Source organism: Cebus imitator, unplaced genomic scaffold (genome assembly GCF_001604975.1).
Source record: "Cebus imitator isolate Cc_AM_T3 unplaced genomic scaffold, Cebus_imitator-1.0 Scaffold92, whole genome shotgun sequence".
Classification (NCBI taxonomy): domain Eukaryota; kingdom Metazoa; phylum Chordata; class Mammalia; order Primates; family Cebidae; genus Cebus; species Cebus imitator.
Genome location: NW_016107407.1, coordinates 4280552 through 4288227, shown reverse-complemented (window position 1 = coordinate 4288227; position 7676 = coordinate 4280552).

The window sequence follows — 7676 nt, the reverse complement described above, 5'->3', positions numbered from 1 at the left end:
TCAGTCCCCTTTTTAAACAGATGAATGGGCGACTTCCCTTGGCTCCAATCGTCAGCCAAAAGGGCTCCAGGACTGGTGTGTTTTGTAAGGAGAACCGCTGCTCTGGGGCGCCGACAAACAGCCGCGCGGGGCAAAGCAGCAGCGCCGGCCGGCACAGCCGCGCTGGCCGAAACAGCCGCGCTGGTTACCTGTGGAGCTCCTCCGCCTGGGAATTTCCTAGTCTGTGGGCAATAAAAATGCGGCGTCCACTCACCCTCTGTGCTTTCACTGGGAGCTGCAATCCTGAGCTGTTCCTAAATGGCCATCTTGGATCCTCCTCCCTAAAATCTCTTTACTTCAGATTCCTTTTCTAAAATGAAGATCAAGTAAATTAATATAAGTTGAGTAACTTAATGTAAAGTATTCAGAAAAAAGTCCAGCACATCATCATTCATATTTCTTTTTTTAGCTTATAAATTTTTTTGATACATAATATTTATACATACTGATAGTAACATGTGACATTTGGATATATGGGTACAATGTGTAATGATAAAATCAGGGTCTTTAGAATATTCATCACCTGAAACATTTATCACTGTTTTATGTGGGAACATTTTAAATATTATTTATGAGCTATTTTGAAGTATGAAATATTTTGTTAATATAGTCACCCTACTATGTTATCAAACACCAGAGCTTATTCCTTTTACCTAACTGTATGTTTTAACCTATTAACTAATGTCACTTCATTCTCCCACCCCTTCCCCGGCTCTGGTAACTATCCTTGTACTCTATCCCCATGAAATCCACTTTTTGTTTTTAGCTCATACATAAGAATGAGAACATGCAATATTTCTCTTTCTGTGCCTGGCTTATTTCACTTAACATAATGGCCTCCAGTTTCTCCGTGCTGCAAATCACAGGGTTTTATTCTTTTTATGGCTGAATAGTATTCCATTGTATATTTATACCATATTTTCTTTATTCATCCACTGATGGACACTTAACTTGATTTCATTTCTTAGCTATTATAATAGTGCTGCAGTACCCATCAAGGTGTAGTTATTCCTTTAATACACTGATTTCATTTCCTTTGGATAAACTGAATAGTGGAATTGCTGGATCATGTAGTAGTTATATTTTTAGCTTTGTGAGAAATCTGTATACTTTTTTTTTTTATAACGACTGTACTAATTTACATCCCCACCAGCAATATATGATAGTTCTGTTTTCTTTGCATCTTTGACAATGTTTGTTATTTTTTGTCTTTTTGATAATTAGCATTCTATCTGGGGTAAAATCATATCTCATTCTGGTCTTGATTTACATTTCCTTATGATTAATGATGTTGAGCATTATTTTTTTCATGTTTGTTGCCTGCTTATATGTCATCTTTAAGAAATGTCTATTTAGATTTTTTGCCCAATTTTTAATAAGATTATTTGTTTCTTTGCCATTGAATTGTTTGAGTTTCTTGCATATTTTGGATATTAGTTTCTTGTTAAAGGAATAGTTTGCAAATATTTTCTCTCATTCAAACAGTTGTCTTTTCATTTTATTGATTGTTTCTTCTGCAGGGCAGAAGCTTTTCATTTAATATAGTTCCGTTTGTCTATTTTTTGTTGTTGTTGCCTGTGCTTTTGAGATCGTGGCCATAAAATCTTTGGCTAGAGCAATGTCCTAGAGCATTTCTCCTGTGTTTTCATTTAGTAGTTTTATAGTTTCAGTTCTTACATTTAAGTCTTTAATGCATTTTCCATTGATTTTTGAGAGGTAGGGGCCTAGTTTTATTTCTTTGCACATAAAGATTTAGTTTTCCTAGCACCATTTTTAGAGACTCTCCTATCCTCAATGTATGTTCATGGCACCTTTGTAAAAAATGAGTTGACTGTAAGTGCATAGCTTTATTCCTGGGTTCTCTATTGTGTTCCATTGGTCTATATGTCTGTTTTCATATCAATAATATGCTATTTTAGTTACTATAGCTTTGTAGTATATTTTGAAGTCAGGTGGTGTGATGCCTTCAATTTGTCTCTTTTTGCTCAGAATAGCTTTGACTATTTGGGTTCTTTTGTGGTTCTGTATGGATTTAAAAGATGTTTCTAATAATATTTTTGGTATTTTGATAGTGATTACATTGAAACTATATTTTGCTTTAGGTAGTATGTTCATTTTTACAATATTAATTCTTCCAGTCAGTGAGCATGAGATGCTCTTTCATTTTTTTATCCTCTTCTATTTATTGCATCAATGTTTTACAATTTTCCTTATAGATATCTTTCACCTTCATAATTACATTTATTTTTAGGTATTTTACTTTTTCTTATAGCTATTTAAATGGGATTGCTTTCTTGATTTTTTTTCCCCTGCTACTTCTTTAATGGTGTATAGAAATGCTACTGATTTTTTTATGTTAATTTTGTATGCGACAACTTTATTAAATTTTTTGAGCAGTTCTAACAGTTTTATGGTGGAATCTTTAGGTATTTCTGTATATAAAAATCATGTCATCTGTAAAAAGTGACAATTTGACATCTTCCTTTCCTGTTTGGATGCCTTTTATTTCTTTTTCTTGCCTGATTGTTCTGTTTATATGATATGGTTTAGATATTTGTCCTACCCAAATCTCATGTTAAACTGTGATGGGGTCTGATAGGGTGTTAGAGTTATTAGGGCAGATCCTTAATGGCTTGGTGCTATTCTCATGATAATGAGCTATCCAGAGATTTGGTTAAAAGTATGTGGCACCTCTCCTGCTCCTTATTTTCACTCTCGCTATGTGAAAAGCTGTCAGCTTCTTTTCATCATGATTGTAAAGCAGCCTAAGGCTTAGCCAGACACCAAGCAGATGCCCTGGACATCATGCTTCTTGGACAGTCTGAAGAGCCATGAGCCAATTAAACTTCTTTTATTTATAAATTTACCCAGTGTCAGATATTTTATTATACCAATAGAGGAATGGCCTAATATAGAAAATGGATACTGAGGAATGGGGCATTGCTATAAAGATACCTCAAAATGTGAATGCAACTTTGGAACTTGGTAAAAGGCAGAAGTTGGAAGAATTTGGAAGGCTCAGAAGAACAAGAGGATGAGGGAAAGTCTGGAACTTCATAGAGACTGGTTAAATGACTGTGACCAAAATGCTGATGGTGATATGGACAGTGAAGTTCAGGCTGAGGAGGTCTCAAGATGGAAGTGAGGAACTTATTGGGAACTAGAGCAAAGGTCATCCTTATTATGTCTTAGCAAAGAATTTGGCTATATTGTGTCAAACCCTAGGGATTTGTGGTAGTTTAGACTTAGGGTATCTGGCAGAAGAAATTTCTGAGCAGGAAAGCATTTAAGACATAGCCTGGTTGCTTCTAGCAACCTAACTCGATGCTGGAGCAAAGACATGACTTAAAATTTCAAGTTATATTTAAAAGGGAAGCAGAGAATAAAACTTTGGAAAATCTACAACCTGGCCATATAGTAGAAAAGAAAAGCCTGTTTTCAGGAGAAGAATCCAAGCAGAGTAACTGCTTGTTAGAGAGATTTGCATAGCAAAAAGGGAGCCAGTTGCTCACAGCCAAGACGATGGGAAAAAGGCCTCGCATTTCAGAGATCTTCACAGCAGCCCATCCCATCACGTGCCCAGATACTTAAGAGGAAGGAATGCCAGGCCCAGGGCCCTGTTTCCCTGTGCAGCCTTTGGACACTGTTCTTTGTATCTGGGCTGCTCTGGCTCTAGGCTTGACACAAAGGGCCCCAGATACAGCTCAGGCCACTGCTTCAGAGGGTACAAGCCATAAGCTTTGGTGGTTTCTACATGGTGTTAAGCTTGTAGGTGAACAAGGTACCAGAATAAAGGAGGCTTGGCAGTTTCTGCCTAGGGTTCAGAGAATGTATGGGAAATCTTGGGTACCCAGGCAGAATGCAAGGGCAGAGCCCTCACCGAGAACCTCCACTAGGGCAGTGCCAAGGGAAAAAAAGGGATTGGAGGCCCCACACAGAATCCCCAACAGGGCACTTTCTGTTGGAGCTATGGGAAGAGTGCCACTGTTCTCCAGACCTCCAGAATGGTAGATCCACTGGCAGCTTGTACCCTGTGCCTGGAAAAGCTGCAGGCACTTAACTCCAACCTGTAAGAGCAGCTGTGGGGGATTTAACCTGCAGAGCCACAGGGGCAGAGCTTTCCAGGGTTTTGGGAGCCCACCCCTTGTACCACTGTGCCCTGGATTTGGGACATGGAGTCAAAGGAGATTATTTTGGAAATAAGATTTAATAACTGTCCTGATGGGTTTCAGATTTGTGTGGAGCCTGTTGTCCCTCTCTTTTGGCCATCTTTTCCCTTTAGGAACAGAAATGTTTACCCAATGCCTGTACTGTGTCTAAAAATAAATAAATCACCTTTGATTTTACAGGTTTATAGATGGAAGGAAATTTGCTTGAGTCTCACATGAGAGTTTGGACTTAGGACTTTTGAGTTAATGCTGGAATGAGTTAAGATTTTGGGGGCTATTGAGAAGGGATGACTGTATTCTGAAATGTGAGAAGGACATCAGATTTTGGGAGCCAGGTACAGAATGATATAGTTTAGATATGTTTCACCCAAACATCATGTTGAAATGTAAACCCCAGTGTTGGAGATGAAGCCTGGTGGGAGGTAATTGGATCATGGTGGCAGATCGCTCATGGCTTGGTGCTGTTCTCACAATAGTGAGTTCTCAAGAGATCTGGTTGCTTAAAAGTATGCGGCATCTCCCCTGACCCCTCTTGTTCCTGCTTTCTCCTTGGGAGAAACTGGCTCCCCCTTTGCCCTCTGCCATGATTGTAAGCAGCCCAAGGCCTTGTGAGAAGCTGAGCAGATACTTGGTGCCACGCTTCCTGTACAGCCTGCAAAGCTGTGAACCAAAATCTTCTTTTCCTTATAAATTATCCTCAGGTATTGCTTTAAGCAATGGAGGAATGGCCTAACATGACTTCTAATACTATGTTAATAAGAGTTGTGACAGTGGGCATCCTTGTCCTATTTTAGATCTTAGAGGAAAAGCTTTCAGCTTTTCCCCCTTCAGTATAGCTGTGGGTTTGTCAGCTGTAGCATTTATTGTATTAAGGTATGTTTCTTCTATGTGTAATATGTTGAGGGTTTTTATGATGAAAGTATGTTAAATTTTATCAAAAGTTTTTTAAGCATCTATTGAGATAATCAATGGTTTTTGTCCTTGGTACTGTTTATGTGATGTATCACATTTATTGATTTCTGGATGTTGAATCGTTTTTACGTCCTTGAAGTGTATCCCACTTGATCATGGTGAATGATCTTTTTAAATGTTTTTTGAATTTGGTTTGCTACTATTTTGTTAAGGATTTTTGCATCAATTTTCATCAGAGGTTTTGGCCTGTAGTTTTCTTTTTTGTTGTATCTTTGTCTGGTTTTTGTATCAAGGCAATGCTGACTTCATAAAGTGAGTTAGGAAGAATTTTCTCTTAAATTTTATGGAATAGTTTGAGAAGAATTGGTGTTAGTTTCTCTGAGTTCGGTAGAATACAGCAGTACAGCCATCTGGTCCTGAGCTTTTTCTTGTTGACTTTTTATTACTGATTTAATTTTGTTACTCATTATTGATCTGTTAAAGTTTTTTAACAGATACTGTTCCATTTGGTAGGTTGTATGTGTTCAGGCATTTATTCATCTCTTCCAGGCTTTCCAATTTGTTAGCACGTAGTTTTTTTTATAGTAGTCTCTGATGATCTTTTGTATTTCTCTGGTAACTATTGTAATGTGTCTTTTTTCATTTCTGATTTTGTTTGGGTCTTCTTTCTTGCTTGCTTAGTCTAACTAGCAGTTCATCAATTTTGTTTAGCTTAAAAAATCCCAACTTTTTTTTTTGGTCCTTATTTTTTTTAGTATCTATGTTTTAGTTCTGCTCTGATCTTTATTTTTTTCTTATACAGATTTTTGGCTTGGTTTGTTCCTGCTATTTTTAGTCCCTTGAGGTGTAGTATTTTATTTGAGCTGTTTATTTGAGATCTTTATGCTTTTTTGACATAGGCATTTATTGCTATAAACTTTCCTCTTAGTACTGCTTTTGTTACGTTCCATAGTTTTAGTATGTTGTGTTTCAATTACTATTGTTTTGTGAATTTTTTTAACTTCCAACTTTTTGTGTGTTTTATTTTTTTATGTTTTTGAGACAGAGTATTGCTCTGTTGCCCAGGCTAGAGTGCAGTGGTGCAATCTAGGCTCACTACAACCTCTGCCTCCCAGGCTCAAGCATTTCTCTTGCCTCAGCCACCTGAGTAGCTGGGACTACAGGGGTGCGCCACCAAGTGGGGCTAATTTTTGTATTTTTAGTAGAGAACAGGGTTTCGCCATGTTGGCCAGGCAGGTCTCAAGCGATCCTCAGCCTCAACCTTCCAAAGTGCTGGGATTACTGGCATGAGCCACCATGCCTGGTCTTGATTTCCATCTTAATTTCTTTATTGATTCAATGGTTTTTCAGGAGCATGTTGTTTAATTTCCATGTATTTGTAGTTTCCAAAGATCCTCTTGCTATTAATTTCTAGTTTTCCATTGTGGTTTCAGAAGATACTTGATATAATTTTGTACTTTAAAAATTTGATAAGGCTTGTTTTGTGGCCTAAATGATCTATCCTGGAAAATGTTCCATGTCCTGATGAGAAGAATGTATATTCTGTACCTGTTGGATAAAATGGTCTTTAGATGTGTGTTAGGTCCACTTCGTCTACATTGCAATTTAAGTCCATTGTTTCTTTGTTTATTTTCTATCTAGATGACCTGTCTAATGCTGCTGTGTTGATGTTTCTCACTATTATGGCGTTAGAGTCAATCTTTACCTTTAGATCTAGTAATACTTAGTATAAATATCTGAGTTCTCTGATGTTGTTGGCATATATATTTAGAATTGTTATATCCTCTTGCTGAATTGACCCTGTTATTATGTAACAACCTTCTTTGTGTCTTTTTAATGTTTTGACTTACAGTCTCTTTTATCTGATATGGGTACAGCTGCTCTTGCTTGCTTTTGGTTTGGTTTGCATGGAATTTTAAAATTCTGTTCCTTCACTTTGAATTTCCATAGGCTGCATATAGTTGGGTCATTAAAGAAAATCCATTAAGTTAGTCTATATCTTTTGAGTGGAGAACTCATTTATATTCAAGGTTACTATTGATGCATGAGGGCTAATGTGGTTTGTATCTGTGTTCCTACCAAAATCTCATGTTGAATTGTAATCTACAGTGTTGGAGGTGGGGCCGAGTGGGAGGTGACTGGATCATGGGGTGGATTTCTTATAAATGGTTTAGCACCATCCTCTTGGTACTGTCCTCATGATAGTGAGTGAGTTCTTACAAGATCTGGTCATTTAAAAGTGTGTGGCACCTCCCCTCCCTCACCTACATTGGCACATGATGGGCCTGCTCCGGCATCAACTTCTGCCATGATTGTAAGTTTTCTGAGGCAGTTGACCTGGTAACTGAGATGGCTATGAAGTGAGTTATGGCTGAATAGTGTATACAGTGCAGATATGCTGAACAAAGTGATTATTTATGTCTTGGGTGAGATGGAGTGAGATAGCATGAGATTGTGTGTGTGTGTGTGTGTGTGTGTGTGTAATTTTTAAATATTTAAAATATATTTAAACATTTTAAATATATTTAAATATATTTAAACATTTTAAATATATTT